Source organism: Natrix helvetica (genome assembly GCF_964273705.1).
Source record: "Natrix helvetica genome assembly, chromosome: 1".
Classification (NCBI taxonomy): Eukaryota; Metazoa; Chordata; class Lepidosauria; order Squamata; family Natricidae; genus Natrix; species Natrix helvetica.
The window spans coordinates 171,715,492-171,735,231 of record NC_138548.1 but is presented as its reverse complement, the minus strand read 5'-3'; positions in this window follow the sequence as shown (position 1 = coordinate 171,735,231).

Genomic DNA, 19,740 nt, shown 5'->3' with positions numbered 1-19,740 from the left:
CTCGCTGCTCCGGTGGGCTCCCCTGAAATCTAGGGGGAGCACAGGGTGCCTTGGAGGGGCACCCTGCCATAGGGGCGGCTTGCTGGGACCCCCTGGAATGGCGGCGGCCGCAGGGGGGTCTCCAGCTTTGCCCCAGGAGCTGGGGAGCATAGGGAGCACACGGAATGCCACCGCGTGCTTCTCCAGACACAGCCTGGAAGGAAATAATCAATTGGAATGAAGCAGCTGAAAAGCGGTGAGCCAAGGGGTCTCCCCAGGTCTTTTACTATTTTTACACTCCTGATTGTTTTGCAGTATTCCTGCCTTGCTTGTTTCAACTTCTGGAGGAGTTTAGATTGGAGGGGGGGGAAATTCCACCCCCCACGGAAAAGCGGTGTTTGAAAAATCTCTCCCCTTCATGGGGGAGAGAGAAAGTTTGAAAACCACTTTCACTTCCCTTAAATAATGGGGGGGGGGATCTTTTTTTTGGCTACAATTGTGAGAGAAAGGATGGTTGAACTGATTCTTTTTTAAACTACTTATGGGAACTTTGACTTTGTTGTTTCCTGATCACCTATACTGGCTGAGCCAAGATGGCCAACTTCCTCTTTCTTCTTTGTCTTTATGAATGAGACTCCTCCCTTGGAAAACTTTATGGCTTTCAACTAACTTCCACCCCAGAGACTTCCAGGAGCCTGTTCAAACATGTTATTCCCCTGGATTTGGAATATTTTGACCCACCCATCTGCTTTAATTTTTCTGCTAAAGGACTTGTTCTCCTTTGGACCTGCTTGTTTGGTGATCCCTGCCGGCTGTGCTCTCCCACAGAGGCCATCTCTTTGTACAGAATAACAATTATTTCTGAGCCTCATGATGGGTCCAAAGAAATTGCCACCTGGTAAGGCCTCGTTGGCCCCAACATCTTCCACATCCAGCCCAGCACACCAGTCACAAATGGGATCTTTTCTACAACCTAAAGCCTCTGAAGAGAGTGCAAAAGACCTGTCTACTCAACAGATGCTTCAAAACATCTTAAAGGGACAGGACGAAATTTAAAAAACAACTGCAGGACTTAAATGAACAGCTCAGAGAGACGAATCAGCAAACCACACGGAATGAACAGAGGATTGGTGTGCTGGAGGAGGGGGTGGTTGGGATTAGAGACAAGATGAAGACAATCCAGAGGGGGAATGCAGAATTTGGGAATCAGATGTTAAAAATTGAATCTGAAAGGATGTCTTTTTTTCTTAGGTTTCAAAATTTGCCAGAAGTTGAGAATGAAGATCTCAAGGAGATTATGACCACAATACTAGCAGAATATATTAATAGAGATAAACAACAGCTCTGGTGGGACATTGATTTGATCTATAGGGTTAATTCAGCCTATGCAAGAACACACAACATTCCAAGGGAAGTTCATATCAAATTTCTTAGAAAAACTACAAGAGATGAGGTTCTAGGAGCTCAAAGGGGAGGACCACTAAAATATAAAGATAAAGAAATAGCCATTCTTAAACAGATCTCAAAGAAAGTAAGAGATAATAGAAGGAAATATTCCTTCTTAGCAAAAAAACTATATAATAATGGGGTCTGGTTTAGATGGCTAGTTCCAGAAGGCATGCTGATTTTTTGGAGGGCAGCAGAATTAGAATTCACACACCAGTGGAAGCAGAGGCTTTCCCTAAAAACAAAGTGCTCTTTTAGGTGAAATGGGGGATGTTACACAAGAAACAAAGGAGGGAGGGGCTGAGGCTCAGCCGGTGGATGGGAGAGAGGATGCAACAGTAGAAGACTCAGATCACAAAAGTGATTTGGAACACTATTGCAATTGTTGCTACAATGTTTATTTTATTTATTTATTTTAATTAGATTTCTCGACCACCCCCTCTCCCCGAAGGGACTCGGGGCGGTGTACAGGTATAAATTTTAAAAACCATACAAACAATAGTACACATAGCTAAAATTAGATTAAATAGCCCCTGTACAAATTTATAAAAATTACAAACTTAGACCATAAAACCAATCATAAAAATTTAAAAATAAAACTAAGGTGGGAAAGCTGGAATTAGGCCAGGTCGGCTAGCTGAAACAGGTGGGTTTTGAGTTTCTGACGGAAGGAGTGGAGGTCCGTAGTCATTCTAATGTCAGGGGGAAGGTCATTCCAGAGGGTCGGGCCCATCACAGAGAAAGCACTTCCCCTAGGCGTCACCCGCTGGCACAGCCTAGTGGACGGCACCCGGAGGAGTCCCTCTCTGTGTGAGCGAATCGGCCGAAGGGATGTATGGGGCAGGATACGATCCCGCAAATAACTAGGTCCTGTGTCATGGAGCACCTTGAAGATGATGGTCAACACCTTGAAACGCACCCGAAAAGCCACAGGCAGCCAGTGTAGCCCGCGCAGGAGAGGTGTTACATGGGAGTAGCTAAAGACTCCCGAAATTGCCCGCGCGGCCGCATTCTGAACCAGCTGCAGCCTTCGGGTGCATCTCAAGGGGAGCCCCATGTAGAGAGTGTTGCAGTAGTCTAGCCGGGACGTCACAAGCGCATGAGTGACTGTGCGAAGGGCGCTCCGGTCCAATAGAGGAAGCAATTGGCGCACCAGGCGAACCTGGTGGAACGCCCCCCTGGCCACGGCTGTCACATGGTCGTCCATGGACAGCTGGGCATGCAGAAGGATGCCCAAATTGCGTACCCGATCCACGGGGGCCAGATGTTCGCCCCCAATGGCCAGTGATGGAATAAGCTGGTTGAACCGGGGCGCCGGTAGCTTCATGGAAGTGATACAAAACAAATGATTGAAACATACTGATGATATTGTGTTAAATTTAAAACTGCTAATACTTAGGTAAAAGTTGATATTTTTCTATCATTGTTTGTAAAAGTTGCAAGACCTGGGGGGGGGGCTTCTCCCCCCCCGCACGATGTAGCTGTCGAAATGTTTTATAACCCTATAACCCTTTTTCCTTGAATTTTTTTTTAAAACCAATAAAAATTTGAAAAAAGAAAAGAAGGAAGATTTTATGTGTTGTGTTTGTTTTGAAAATAAAAAATAAATAAAAAATATTTTTTTTAAAAAAACATTCCAGCAGAACTTTGTATCACAGTTCTGGGCCACGATTTTGTGCCTAAAGTGGGACTAGAACTCACAGAATCCCCCCGTTTCCAGCCTGGTGTCTTTCTCACTGCACAAAACTCAAATATTAATTGAGAGTTCAATCTAATTAAATTACTGTATTATATTAGCATGTATTTTATTAAATGGTTATATTTCAATATAATTAAATACTGAAAAATTGGGAAATCGCAGCTGTATGATGGGCAGAAGGCCTGGGCATGTCTTTTAAAAAACTCTAGACAGCCATTGCTAATCTGTGTCAATGGGAGCGGATGAGGATGTCAAATCATGTGGTTCGGCATGAGGCTGCTTCCTATGTTCTTGAATCAGAAGAAAGTTTTTTGTTCCTCTTTGGGGAAAATCATTGCCAAGGATGTACGTCTATTTTAAATGCTAGTTTGAAATGGCTTCATGGACTCATGTTCTAATAATGTATGACTTCATACACTACTATATACATGGAGCCATGGTGGTGCAGTGGTTAGAGTGCAGTACTGCAGGCTACTTCTTCTGACTGCTGGCTGCCAGCAGTTCGGCAGTTCAGTTCTCACCAGCTCCAAGTTGACTCAGCCTTTCATCCTTCTGAGGTCCGTAAAAAGAGGATTGATTCTGTAAACCGCTTAGAGAGGGCTATAAAGCACTGTAAAGTGGCATATAAGTCTAAATGCTATTGCTAAATGCTATACATTAATATACATTTATTTTATTGATCTCTTTCTGATTTCATCAATAATTAACACTCCCCTTCTTATCAAAATACCTGAATGACATGCTTAAGATTCCTGGCAAGGGATGGCTAGTTATTTAATTTTTTTGCAACTCAGGGATGTCCTTTATCAATGGGTTCCTTTCCCTCTTGCATTCCTTCCTTCAATCACCACAAGCTATTCTTCTTTGAGACAGAAATGTTACAGTGGCAATGGCATAGTCACATGAATGTCACTGTTGAAAAAGACTGGGTTGGGCTGAGGTACTACATCCACATTATTTCAATGCAAGATCCACTTTATGAATGTGCTCTGAGTATTGTAAATGTGATGCTCTCCACATTTATCTAGCATAAATATGATGAGGTTGGCATCAAAGCTACAAGAGGTGGTCCCACGATGTTGATATACGTTTACTACCTCTATTCTCCTTTGTTATAGAAATGGAACAAATTCAATAATGTACACCCAAACTGGAGCAGGTAAAGCTGCCTTTCTAATATTATTTAAAAGCCTGTGGATGTGGATTACATAAACACTTTATCATCTTCAAATCTACTACCTACTGGCTGAAGAAGAATAAATGGCTGGTATTTGTTTTACAGGAATTCATTATGCTATTAATCTTCTCCTCTTCTGAACCATACTGAGGATTCTTTTGGGTGAAATCACTCCTGAAATAACCCTCAACAATTGAAAACATGATTTAATTTGCAGGAACAAAAAAAATGCACTGCAAGAATAATAATCTGTTTCTTAATTTATGATTGGGACGCAGTGGCTCAGTGGCTAAGATGCTGAGCTTGTCCATCAGAAAGGTCGGCAGTACAGCAGTTTGAATCACTAGTACCGCATAATGGAGTGAGCTCCCGTAACCTAGCAGTTCAAAAGCATGTAAAAAAATGCAAGTAGAAAAATAGGGACCACTTTGGTACATCATAAAAAAATCCTGATTAAAAAAAAAACAAAGGGAAACCCCAAGCAACCATAAGCAATAAATCTTACTTTAAGATTACAGGTTTATTGTTTCATGAGCAATTTGGAACATGAATAGCCAACATAGCATTACTTACATTAACAACTTATTGCAATAAGGTCCAGTGATGTAACTGAATCCAGCAAGGATTAGCTATGGCCAGTGGCCCTGGACTCTTCCCAAGACATTTTTTAAAATACTTTTCTGCACACATTTCACAACTTACTTCCTTGTTGTGTCTTTCTGATAGACAGTCTCCGTATACACCCGTGTACATTTGAAGCTCTCAGACACTTATTATTTCAATTCCTCATTTCTCACCATCTCATTCTTCCTGCTATAAATATATCCATACAAGGACAAACTTTGCAGAAAAAGCAGGTCTGGTACATTTTACAATTATGCTAGTTTAAAACTTTGGTTGAGTGAGGCCTATTAGCTCACTCCTAGGCTTATTACCTGCAACTATCCAATGGATACTTTTAGCACGTGGGAAGGTGACAGGGTTCTGTGTGCCTTTGGTGTTTAGTCATGCTGGTCACATGACCACAGAGACGTCTTCGGACAGCGCTGGCTCTTCGTCTTTGAAACAGAGATGAGCACCGTCCCCTAGAGCCGGGAATGACTAGCACATATGTGCCAGGGAAACTTTACCTTTACCTTAATTTATGATTATCAAGAAACTATCTGAAAGAAGAATGTTTAGATCTGCCTATCATTCTATATGGTGCTGATGGGAGACAGAAGTGTGGGGAGCTTCCCTTGAGACAAGATAGCTAAAGTGAGTGAATTAAGGTAGACAAAGGAAATAATATGAACAAATGGAGACATATTGTTTGGAGGTTCTATGAGTTATATTATATTATATTACATATATGTAATAGAACCAATATATATATTAAAACTACATAAGTTTATTCATATAGCTCGATCAGAGGGTTGGACTAGAAGACCTCTGAGGTCCTTCCCACTCCATTGTTTCTATGAGGGACAGAAAGACAGAAAAGTTTGTGCAGCTGTGGTCTGGGAGCCAAGTGGGGTGGTGTAATACGGTTCTCATTCATACGGTATAATTAAGCCATCACAAATCGTAATGGCTGGCTTCCCAATATCGCTTTGGGGCAAAACCCAAAGGAGCCATACTATAGCTTAGAAAAATGTGTGAATTCAGTCATTATTATATCTGAAATCTAGGCGTATAATAGAAGGGACATTGTCAGGCCCCAAATAAAGAATGGCATGTGGCAGATCTTCACAGCTGAGTTCTTATGGTTTCATACCTGTAGACAAAATCTTGACAGACTAAGGACTGTACTATCTACATCTGCTCTACAGGGGTGGGGTTACTGCCAGCACAACTGACAGTTTGGGATCCAAAAATGTGTGCATGTGCATTTGCAACTAAAAAGGCCTGCGCATGTGCAAAACGTTAAAAAAAAGGGGGGGGGATAACATTTCTGCAGTGAAAATTTTTCTGAAACTTGCAGAACCAAAAATCAATATGGCGGTGCTGGAGGGGAACCAGTTTGGGGGCGTGGCAGGCCTGGGTCACTGCCAGTTCCAGTGACCCAAGTCGCCACGTTACTACCAGTTCGGTCAGTCTGAACCGGTAGGAACACACCTCTGCTGCTATATATTCTGTTCCGTATTAGGGAGGGGCTGTCTTTACTCACTTTCGTTCACACATAATATCACACATATTTCTCTCATGCTGGGTGAGATCATCCGTGATTTTGGGGTTGAGTACCACCTGTACGCTGATGATACTCAGCTGTACATTTCAACCCCAAACCACCCCAACGAGGCTGTCGAAGTGATGTCCCGGTGTTTGGAAGCCGTCGGGGTCTGGATGGGGGACAACAGACTCAAACTCAACCCCTCCAAGACCGAGTGGCTGTGGCTACCGGCACCTCGGTTCAGCCAGCTGACACCATCGCTGGCCATAGGGGGCGAACAACTGTCCCCTGTGGAACGGGCGCACAATTTGGGTGTCCTCCTTGATGCCTGGCTGTCAATGGAGGACCATGTGGCAGCCGTGGCAAGGGGGGCGTTCCACCAGGTCCACCTGGTGCGCCAATTGCGCCCCCTACTGGACCGGAGTGCCCTGCGCACGGTCACTCATGCGCTGGTGACGTCTCGCCTGGACTACTGCAATGCCCTCTACATGGGGCTTCCCTTGGGACGCATCCGGAGACTGCAGCTAGTCCAGAACGCAGCCGCGCGGGTCATCATGGGGAGTACACGATACTTCCACGTAACACCCCTCCTGCGCGAGCTGCACTGGCTGCCTGTGGCCTTTCGGGTGCGTTTCAAGGTATTGATTACCATCTTTAAAGCGCTCCATGGCATAGGACCTAGTTATCTGCAGGATCGCATCCTACCACACACGTCCCTACGACCAATCCGCTCACACAGGGAGGGACTCCTCCTGGTGCCGTCCGCTAGGCAATGCCAGCGGGTGACACCTAGGAGTAGGTCCTTCTCTGTGATGGGCCCAACCCTCTGGAATGACCTCCCCCCCCCGACATCAGAACCACCACCGACCTCCGCTCCTTCCGTCAAAAATTAAAGACTCACCTGTTTCAATTAGCTGGCCTGGCACTCTCTTAGTTTTGCCTCCCGGGGATATATTTTAACTGGGTTTGGGTATTTTAATTGGGGATGTTTTTTAGGGTTTCCATAGCATATTTATTTCTTGTACAGTCTCATCTCCTCCACCTAAATGTTTAGTATTCAATTGTTTTATATTATTTATATTGTTATTCATGTATTTTATCTGCATTTTATCTGACTGTACACCGCCCCGAGTCCCTTTTTGGGAGAGGGGGCGGTTTAGAAATCTAAAGAAATAATAATAATAATAATAATAATAATAATAATAATAATAATAATAATAATAATAATAATAAGTTTCCCCTTACCCCTCTGGAAATCACTGCCTCCATCCTGGGCATTCACTTCCTTATTATTCCACGATAGAGACTGCCTATTATAGCCTCTTAGACCAATACGGTGTTATGACTTGATTCTTTCTATTCACAAATATCTACCCACGTACCTTGGAGTTGATTTTATTGGACTCAGTGGGACATATTTTTAGATCAATGTATACAGGACTGCATTGTGAGAAGATGACAGTCAAGGGAAAGTTGTGGCTGATAGGGGTGAACTGCACATATGGATTTGAATTAACCAGCCAATTCATCACTGCAGCCTTTTAGTGCTTCCAGCATATGTTAACATGCATAATGAATGGGCACAACTTCTGAACACATCTCCGGCTCAGAGCTAAAATTGGAGTTTCGCTTTTATTCGTTTGCTAGAAGAATTAGGTAATGTTAGGAACAAGGGCTGTTCTTGAACTATGGTACTGTAATTCCAAAGAAGTGCTCACACATTACACACCATTTCTTTTCTTCTGGTCCCTTTATTGCAAGCCTTGTTGCATGGCACCATTGTAGTCCTAACAATTGAACTATGTGCTGTCGGCACACTTATCTGGTTTCTTTACCGGAGGATCCAAGCTCTCTACATTCACATTTCCTCTTAAATAGCTGTCCAATAAAAAAAAGTAGGACAGTTATTTCTATTTAACAGTTTTGGGATGGACACAGAAAGACCGCTTCTGACTTCAAGTATGCATGATTTGGGGTTTAATCTGACTATGAAGCAGATGTCTAAGCTGCTTTTTCCATCAAGCTACCCTCCCAAAAATCAGTCATGATAAGTACAGTCATTACAAGGAAACATAATATTATCAACTTTTCAATAGCTGGACAGTTCTCAATCCAGATAGGACATGGTGAGAGGTTGGTGTGGTTTTGACTCAAGGCTGTAAACTATCTATTTATTTATTCAAATGATGTGCAGAATATATTGAGAGGTAACTGGAAAAATTAGAATTAAAAGAAGGTGAATTAAAACCAGAGAATGAAACATCAATAACCTATGCTATGCTGGTGACACTGTCCTGAGAATAAAATAATGCAAAGGATCTACAATCTCTAGCAATGAAAGCTAAGGGACACAATAAAGAAATGAAACTATGATTCATATAAAGAAAACCAAACAAATGACAACAGGTACAGAGATTACAAAGGTACAGGCAATGTTTTCCCTGTGACACCCTATGACAAAAGTTAGGTTTTGAAGAAACAGGCTACAAAGTGTATTGATGCTTTTGATAAACTAATGGATCATAGAACAAATCAATCCAGAATCCTCAAGCCAGGTGAGATATGACTAGACTCAAATTATCATACTTCGAACACATTATGTGAAGATCAGGATCTCTTGAAAAGTCTATTATACTGCAAAAAGTGGAAGGAAAGAGGGGCAACCGACAGCAAAGTGAATAGAGACAATCACTATAGGAATGAATGCCCCATTGAGAGATCTAAAAGGCCTTAGCAAACGAATCCATTTCCTTCTACTGTTTTCTATATCTTCCCCTTTGACCTCCAATGTTCAATTTCTTACAGTCTCAGCTCTCCGGTGCTAGATTCCCCAAAGCCATATTAAGGATTGTCATCATCATCAGCACACCGAAGGAGGCCTTGTTCTGTCCAGGAACATTATTTCTATTAAATGTGGGTCAAGTGAAGAAGCCGAATGCTCAGCTAATACAACAGCTCTTTATTTGGGTAGACAGGGACCAGAAGTACTGTAGCTGCCTGGCAGCTCCCTCTTTTGAAGGGAGCTGTCTGACAGCTCAGCCACTGAGATCTCTTGAGTTTCCCACCTTTAATGTCAACCAATCAATTTAAACTACCCGTTTTCCCGCCTGACAGGCACACCAGAGGGAAACCATCACCCAAGATTTCCCTCCTCCTTACCATGTTCAACACTTTCTAAGATTTTAAAATATCGAGATTTGAGGTGGGGGGGGGAGAGAACATATTTCTGTTTACTGTATCATTTTATTTTTCTTTATTGCATATATTCTGCTCATAATGCTGGTCACAAACAACAAAAGCAAAGAACACCTGCCCTTCCTGGACTAACTGAAGGAGGTCTTTCTACCAGCCTGTGCAAAGGCCTTTTTCAGCTACTTGACTTGACAGAAAGGATCAGTGAAATGATGAGAACCACCTTAAGCAGGGAAGTTGTGACATTACTGTGCCTTGTTGAAGTACATCTTGTTGCCTTCATGATGTAAAACACCAAGGTAAGTTGAACGGCACCCACTTTACACAGGTCTATAACCAGGTTCTGTTGCTGTGGTTGTTTGCCTTGCAAAGGATCAGTACTCCCTCCACTTGGGAGCACCATTAGCCAGAATGCAGCCTGAAAGTTTGGTGAGCAAAAGAAATAAGTCCATGAAATAAGTGTAGGAACGTGCTCTTTCCATGGTAATCTCACAACGTTCTGTTGTAAATAGAAAGTGACATTTTAAAAGCATTTGGACAACGTCTACTTAAATCTTTCAAGATACAACCTTAAAAAGAAACTCAACAACATATTATTCATTGCCATTTAGTAACAAAGAAAGAAAGTGAGAGAAAGCCACTTTTCAATAATTGTAAGGAAGGTATACAACGCCCAATAATCAATGCCTTTGTATGGATAATGCATTAGTCCTCATGTTCTTTGTGGAAAAGGTGAACACTACTGTTTTCTACGAGAGGACCGTAAGTCAGTAATTTGATTTTAATTATCCATTGAACTCCTCCTTTCCTAATTCACATTCTCTCTTTAATATACATCTGATTTTCAAAAGAGCAATTGAGTATACACATGTTTGGCATAAACAGAATGCAATGCCTTGGCGATGGGGTGATATGGTTTTCTGCGGGCATCTCCCCACACTGCTATTGTTCCCAGGCCCAAATCCTCAGAAGCAGTGGGTATCTTTGTTTTAACTTCTGCCAACTTAAAATGTTCAGAACAAGGAACAGATATGAATAATTAATATTAATCCCCTCACTTCCATCCAACACAAAAAGGAAAGAAAGAAAGAAAAAATGCAGTAGCCTGGCACTTGGCAGGCTATTTTCATGCCAGTTTTTCTGCTGAAGAGAGGAAATTTGACCCACAAAATTCCTACCCTGCTGACATCTGTTTTTTGGCTTGGACTAAGGAGCAGGAACGGCAAAACCATCACATGAGATTTCGCTTATGACCAGAGATCTCATATTTTGATACTGGGACCTCTTACAATGATAAAATCAATTTGTGTGATTTCCCCCATCCCAATACTACACACAATTGTAGCCCAAAACCTGAGAAGTGATATTCTGATACAATTTCTTATGCTACTTAGTTTTAGCAATTAAAATGACATATGTATGTATGTATATACGTCCCATATACCTATGATCAGTGGTGGGATTCAGCCAGTTCACACCTATTCAGGGAAACTGGTTGTTAACTTTCTAAGCAGTGCAGATAACCAGTTGTTGGAAGAAACTTCATTTTGTTTTTTCCACTTTACAGGGCTAATCCTGTAAGGAAGACAGGAAGGGAACATTCTGGTGTTGTTTCTTGCTTAATCTTTATTGCCCTGTGTACAGAAACTGCCTCTCTGGTTAACCCTTATTACATTGTAGCAGCTAAGGCGAAGCGCCCATCGATGTGAGTGAGGTTGAGTTGGCCGCTCCCACCCAGTCACATGACCACTGAGCCCTGCCTACCCAGCTGGTCATAAGGGGAGAGAACCAGTTTCAAATTGTTTGAATCCCACCACTGCCTATGATAGAAAGTTACAACTTCATAAAAGAACATTGCTTCATTGGAAGTAAGGAACAAAGAGTAACATTGAAGCCTATGTTTTTAATGAGAAGGATGAGGTGTCTTACTTTTGCATAATTGCTGGATCCTGTGCTTCATTTTGAAGCAAGAAAAGTGAAGACAAATCTTAAAGTGCTGCTCCTTGGCCAAGTTCCCAGGACAGCCATCCTGAGATACCAGTGATAGCTCTTCTTTTCCTCCCAGTCTCATGCTTGGTGCTGGTAAATCCCATGCCCACTCTTACTTCTTTGGCAGGTGAGAGCTCAACTGATTGTGATGGGGTAGAAATGTAGTGCAGAAAAAAACAATTGTCCTTCTTGCTTCACCCTGTTTTCCACTTTCCCCTCCCTTTCACTGTAATTCCCTCTGCAGAATGTCATGTTGGAAGGCGAGAGTTTGCGATAGAAGTCCTCCTGCCTTCCAGATCTGATTTGTCTTCCTTTGAAAGTCGAATGTGGCATGGGAAAGCAAAACCCAAAGCCATAGCAATAGCTACTTAGACTTATATACCGCTTCATGGTGCTTTACAGCCCTCTGTAAGCAATTTACAAAGCCAACATATTGTCCCCCCAAAATCTGGGTCCTTATTTTACTGACATTGGAAGGATAGAAGGCTGAGTCAACCTTGAACCAATTAGGACTGAATTCCTGCAGTGAGCATTGAGTTAGCCTGCATCCTAACCACTGTGCCACTGTGGCTCTTAAACTTACTGCATGACAACACTCCATGCAGAGCTCTGGAACTGGCATGCTGCTTTGCCTTCTTCCCATTCTCCCACAAAACTAGCAAGTCTTCTCTGAATAAGACTTGCAAAGAATACACTCTCTGGTCAAATTCAAATTTAATTCAAACAAATTCAAACCTTTATTGTCACTGCACAACTCGTGTACACTGAGATTGGATGTGTCTCCCTAAGTCCAGCCCCTCCCAGACACAAAATAAAGGTAAAGGTTCCCCTCACAAATATGTTCTAGTTGTTCCTAACGCTAGAGGACGGTGCTCATCTCCATTTCAAAGCCAAAGAGCCATCTGTGTCATATGGCTGGCATGACTAAATGCCAAAGGCACACAGAACACTTTTACCTTCTCACCAAAGGTGGTTCCTATTTTTCTACTTGCATTTTTACATGCTTTCGAACTGCTAGGTTGGCAGAAGCCGGGACAAGTAACTGGAGCTCACTCCGTTATGAGGTGTTAGGGATTCGAACCGCCGAACTGACGACCTGTCTGATCGACAAGCTGAGCATCTTAGCCACTGAGCCATTACGTCCCTGTACGCATAAGTGAAGAAAGAAAATCCCAACCCAGTAAATCAACATAACAGACAATCATCCTATATACATATACATATGTGCATAATGTTACATTATGTTATATTACATCAGTGTAAACATGTTGCATGTTGTGCTGACCCTGTCAACCTCCATTCATTGCCTCAATTCTCCAAGGAGTCGCAAACCCTTCTTTCAAAAACATGATCTGACTGGGAACCTCAGCTTTGAGAACCAGGAGGAGGATTAAACCAAAAGATCTCTCCAGTGGTAAAATATAGGTCGCATTATGCCCTACAATGTCCTTAAAAAACAAATAAATTAAGACCTTCAACCACCCAGCTGCAGAGCCAGAAATATATCAATCTACCTCTTCAATATTGTGATTTCATGGGGAACTACAGGTCTATCTCTCCTTTCAAACAGATGCAGAACTGTCATGTGGAAGTGGCTCAAAGAGACAGAGAAAGACCAAAAGTTTGTTTTCTTTAACCCCAAAGAGGATGACGTACCATATATTATTGCCAGTCATTAGCCCATAGACACATTGTATTGATAATGCATGAACAGCACATTTGATTTTAAGCTCATTACTGCCTCCCCTTCTCTTCAGGCACCCATGCATTTTTAAAGAAATCACACAGACTTTTAAATTAGATCCAGCAACTCAGTGTGCATTGTTGTTCCAGCTTTTCTGGTTTGGAATTCTGCCCTCTGACAAACGTACATGATGCTTAGACATGGTCTCCTGGATGCTTGCACTTGTCCCCATCTGTTGCAATGGCACCATGCCTGCTCACAGGGTACCGTGCCAGTTCTGCTTATGTGCCAAGCAAAACGAGTTTGATGGTTAGCTCACAAATGGCACCACTTGGAGAGGACATTTGTCTTCTTTGGTTTGGAGTTGAGTTACCACTGAAAATTCATCTAAAACAAACTTTGAGGAAAGCGTGCTCCATTTTAAGCAGAATTTCTGAGGATATTTTCAAATGTTGATTTGAGTTTAAGAAACGGTCAGCAAAAATTATCCTGCGGGCCCTCATATGCACACATTCCTAGGCCTGGAGTTGATCTAAAGCCAAGTTTAGAATCAACTGGGAAGAGTAACATTGAAGAAAGCCAAAAAGAATGCAAAAAGCTAGCAAAATTGTTCACACTCCCATATATTGGACAACTATTAATTGGGTTTCATGAATTGCACTAGCTCCCTTAGCCCTGCAAATGATTAGCCATGCAAACTTGTTAAGCCATATTCTCTAGCCAGTTAATTTCAAATGGATTTACTGTGGAGCAGATGGTTGAGAAGTGTTAGATATGTTTTATTAACACTATCACGGAAGAGGATGTCCTTCAAAAATATTTTGTCCTGCTAACTTTGCAGAATCAGCTACAGAAAGTAAAAGTACACAAACATCCCCCCCCCCTAAATTCCCCTAAAAGAGCTATCCATGGCAAAAGATTCACAGCCTTAATTGCCTTCATGATGGTTATAGCTTCTCTGTTCCCTTCAGGATGTTTTGGAAAGGTAATAGTAAGAATGGCAGGCAGATTAGTGAGTGTTGTGGCCCGCCAGCAGCCAGTGGAGCTGGCAGCAGATTTGGACAGTGAGGAGGTTGGGCAGGAACATGGGTCAGTCCTGGAATCTAGGGAAGGCTCTGATGAGGGCTCTGCATTGGAGGCAGAGATGGGGCCAGGGCTGTCTGACAGTTATCAGCTGCCTTCAGAGTCAGACATCAGTGAGGCAGACAAACAGCTGGAGCCTCTTCCCAGTGTGTGCCTATGCAGAGTTGCCAGACAAAGGGAACAGCTAAAGAACAGGGGTCGACTTGGGAGTAAGGCCACAAGTGGATGATGAATGGCCCTCCCAGAGGAAATAAAAGGGGAGTGGAGTTTGCAGGAGACAATTCGTTTGCTTAATTGGTTCGTGACTCTCTAAGAATCCTTGCCAAGTTTTGCAGATATCGGCCTGGCAGCTCTCCAAGCCAGATAAGGTCTGTGACTGTAAATCCTCCCTTGAAAGACTTTGCTGGATGTGAACAAGCAGAATTCACAGTAAGTTTATAAAAGGGGTTTTTTGTCGGGACAAGGAGCTTGCCTCATGCTCTCGGGAAGCCTCGGTCAGAACAGTGAGATGACAGCTACAACCCGTCTAGTCTTCACTGTAATACCCACTGTCACTTATCAAAGGAGGTCTGTTCTGAAGCTGATTAAAGCATTATGGGAAGCTGATTTGTTTTATTCATTCATTCATTTGGCTTATATAGCTATTTAGCTCATGCAATAGTTTGCAGTGGCTCATAACAATCCATAAAACATGGTTAAAAACAAAGGTGTTCTGTCCTCACTACATGTTAACACTAACATGTGTGCAGCTTGACATGCAGCTAAACTCACCTATCCTCCAATGAAACAGACCATGTGCTGTTAGATCTGAATGGTTTATTGAAAGAACAGGATGTAGTAAAATTGGGGAAAATAGGATAGGCAGCATTGAGTTACTGCTGAACTAACAATTAACAAATACAAGTACGCTAAATCTCACCAGCGATGCTCTGATGCGTGTGGGATGTGGGTTTGTTCTTGGGGGAACATGTGCCACATATTAAGATGGATTTTTCTTTGTGCTTCTTCCTCCTCCAAACGCTAAAGGAAAGTGGAGTCTGGATTCCCAGCATGCACTTGTTTTGAGCGTGCAGGCTGATGGTTAAAAGGGGTTGGGTCAGCTTCAAAACAATATAATTGGTCTTTGTCCTTCTGGCCACTAGATGGGGCTAGAGAGCAACAACAGTATATAAAGATTATATGTTGATGGCATGATAGAAGGGTACCTTTGCTCCCGGGACTAGACAAACTCATCTTTGATCAACGATTGAGGAAAGATCCAGTAGGAGGGGGGAAAGGGGAAGGGATCCCTCTGATGTCAGGTAGGATAATGTGACACGAATACTACTAAGACTCTCAGTAGTATAAAACCAAGCCTTGAGAGAAAAGAACTAGTTGTTGCTTATCTTTCATGTTTTCTATTGTTCATTCTAACATGTCCGACTGGACTATCACATTGTAAAAGCTGAGAGCTTCCAGATGAAGTGAGGTTTACTCTATACCTATAGTATCTCTGATAATCTCAGAAACCACTTCCTATTTTGTTTTTTGATTTTTTTTTAATGCATTGAAGCTACAATCTGAAGAAAGACATAAGCAGAAGATTAGCAGGCTGGAAAGAAAAAGGAAGCAATCGCATTTTGTGAAACATTTTCTTCAGAAAATTCCATTTCAGCCTAAACATTTTAATTGGTAACTTTTAGTGCAGCTCTACTTTCCTTAATACTTTTAATTGCTTCATTTCTTACCCTTCCCTTGGCAATCGTGAGCATAATTACAGATTAGGTTGAGATGAAAATCATCTCTGCCATCTTGCAAAACTGCACATTATCATGGACTTTGAAGGCTACCGCCAAATGAAGTAACTGACCTCATTTAATCTTCCCACTGACGTTTCTTTGATTTTATAACCTGCACTCTGAACTTATGACTTATTAAAGCAAGTCCATATCTGTATTTTGAGTTGCTTTTCTCTCTATAAATGTTCAATTCCAAACCATTGTAAAAACTACCTTTTAAAATAATTATTTGGGGCCAGCAGATAGTGTAACGTGGCTGACTTTTTCTAGGCTTGAAAGCTAAACAAGGTTACGCCGGGTTAGTACTTGCGTAGGAAGGGCACTGGGGAATATCAAAGCTGTAAGTAGAATTTGAGAATCAGGGAGAAAAAACAAACAAAAGAAATGGGATCCTACCTCTCTATATTTTTGCCGAGAAAGCTTTTGGATGTGTCCATGAAGCCAGCAGTCAGACTAGACTCAAAGACGGTTTATTTTACTTATACCTTCATTGCTTTAACTTTGGACTGCATGGAACATTGCAATTTTACAGTAAATCTTTCTGCTTTCTCTCTGTCATAAAGTATGTTTTCTTTACACAATACCTTGATATTAATGTCAACAGAATCTAAAAATACAAACTGGGCTGTTTATATTGATGTGGAGAACATTTCACCTAGAGTTATTGATAACCCAATGGGACTAATCCATTTGGTTAACTTTATTGCTCTAAATCTCCTCAAACGCTCCCACATTTCTGGCAAGTCCTAGAGCAGAGTGATAACAAAACCCCACCCCAACCTCAAGCAGCCTCTGGCTGCAATTAGTCCAGCCTAGCGCTGTCTGCACCAAGGCTTCCATAGCAATAAATCCAAATGTATTTGACAAATCAAGGGCAAATCAAGGAGTTCGGGAAACAAAAGATCCAGGTAATTAGTTCAGAATCCCAAAAGGTATGCAAGGACTCTTGGCAAATTCAAACTCCGGCACGCAACACTTCAGGAACTCGGGGTTTGTTCCTGAGAAATGCCTCTCCCCACAGCATCTCCTTAAGTCTCATTCACCAGGTGTGCCTGGTGAAGATGGCGGGGCACTCTCCTCCCAAGTAGCCTGCTCAGTCTGTGCTGATCATGTCTTCTCTGCACTCCCTGAGACCTTGGATCAGGAGGGGGTGGTCCTTGCTCCTCATCTGAGCTCTGTCTCTCAGGTTCATCCTGACTGTTCCTCCCTGCCTGCAGGCCTTACTAATTCTGAAAAGCCTTGTCTGCACTGACTTTGCCCTTCCCCAGTTTCCTCCAAGGCCAATGGAACTGCCCTCTCAATCGCTCTCACTTCTTGTTCCAGCTAGTCTTCCCCTGCAGATTCAGACTCTGACAGGGGCATGACATTCTCTATATTGCAATAGCACTAAAACTTATATACCACTTTATAGCGCTTTACAACCCTCTCTAAGTTTACAGAGTCAGCATATTTTCCCCAACAATCTGGGTCCTTGTTTTACCAACCTCAAAAGGATAGAATGCCTTGAGCTGGTCAGGATCGAACTCCTGGCGGTGGGCAGGATTTGCCTGCAAAATGCATTCTAACCACAGCTACATAGCATAGAATGTTAATACAGTAATATGTTGATTACAGGTTCTGAAATTTCACCAGAACTATTTCTTTCTAATTTATAATTTCTTGCTTTTGAACAAGCTCCTGAATGTGATTTGTCTTACGTGTGTGCGTCTGTGTGTGTGTGTGTGTGTGTGAATTTTTTTTGAGAGAGCAAGTACTCTGCCCAGTATCCCATGGGCTATCTCTAGAAGCAGATGGTCTGAACATTTATGTCTATCAGTACAGAGCACCAAAAGCACAAAAGGTAAAGCAATTTCATGCTTGTCATTAGGCTGTGAAATACACGGTACTATATTGAATTATTTTCAAATTAAGCTTCTTATGGATCGTAGCACAGGAAAAATATCAGAATATATTAATTCGCTGATCATGACCCGAGACTACAGTGCATAAATTGATGCATTTGTATCCACAAACATACACATACCTGTCTTAGCATCCTGGTGTGCCTCTGCTAATTTTAACTCCAATTTGGAATGGAAGAATGGTTTCGTCCTATCTATTTTTTGATCTTGAATCACCTCTTTTGTTTGTTATCCTTGGTGATGCATTTAAACTAGAATGTGAACATCGTCTTGAGTACAAGTTTCAGACATTTCAAATGCAAACATTCCTTAAGAAATCTCATGTTCCCCATCTCTTCTTCCTTTCATAGACTACGATATCTCTCCAAAATTTATCTGTAATTGAGTAATGAAATCAGGCATGGGTTGTGTTGGGATGAACAGTAAACTTTTACTAAAACCTTTTAATAGTAAGTTTTAATAATAGAAAACATTTAATAATAGTAAAGTCTTCATGTTAAATTATTTTTAATCATCAGCATACAAATTATCACCCCAGAGTACAGGTGTAGAACTCAATTTCATTTCAACCACATCAGGGTTGTGTTTGACCTCAGAGGCCCAGTGTGAACATGGCCAGGGTGGGCATGGCCAGCATGATGTCAGTTGTGTAGGGGAATGCCTGTGGCGGGCCAAGTGCTCTGCCAGCAAAAACAGGTTCCTGAGCTCTGTTTTCTGCTGGGATAGCCTCCTGCCAGCAAAAACAAAGCTTGGGGGAGCATGTGCAGCCTCACATGCTCTATTTTGTGCTGGAACATCCTCCTGCAACTCTCTGCCAGTGAAAACAGAACTTGGGATGGCCACGTGCGGCCCTCCCGAGATCTGACCCAAGCATTCCATGGGCCAGAACTGGCCCCTAAGCCTTGAGTTTGAACCCCTGCCCTATAGTCATCAACCCAAACTTCAACCCCCTTGAGTAGAAAAATCTGGCTGACCATTGCATAGAAACAAAGAGTGAGAGTCTTCTAAATTTCTTTGCTACAAATCATATCTTACTCAGATTGGTTAGCCCTCGTTGAGGTAGAAGGACTTGGATTCAAAGGAGTAAATGTTCCATCTATACTCCTATAGGTTTTGGAATTTTTTATAGCCATCAGAACTTCTCCTTCCGTTCTCTTCACCAAACACCTTAGTTGCTGGGACCCAAAGGCATCCACAGTGAATTGACATTATCTCAAAATGACAATACATGCATAGCCACACCGTGACACACAGCCCAACATTATGTCCTTACATTTTCTATACTGCACACCTCCTTAGAGAAAGTAAAAGTAGCAAACACAGTGGGGAAAATAAACTGTGAAGCGCTAAGGTTCTTAAGAGTAACTACTGTAAAACTGAATGTGGTTAAACATGAACTTGAGCTAAATAAAGGACATACTTTCATAAAATCAAGCAATGACAAGTAGGATCTCATGGCAGATGAAACTAATGAGAACAGGACTCAAAAGTGGTGGGAGTATTAAATATTAATAATTATATTCATTATTTCAATATAATTTATATACCTACCTATTACTATTATTACTAATTTAATACTAAAGGCAACATTGCACACCATCTCAATGGAGGAGGAGGAAGAGGAGAATAGAAGAAACCAGCATGTCTACGCTAAACTCTT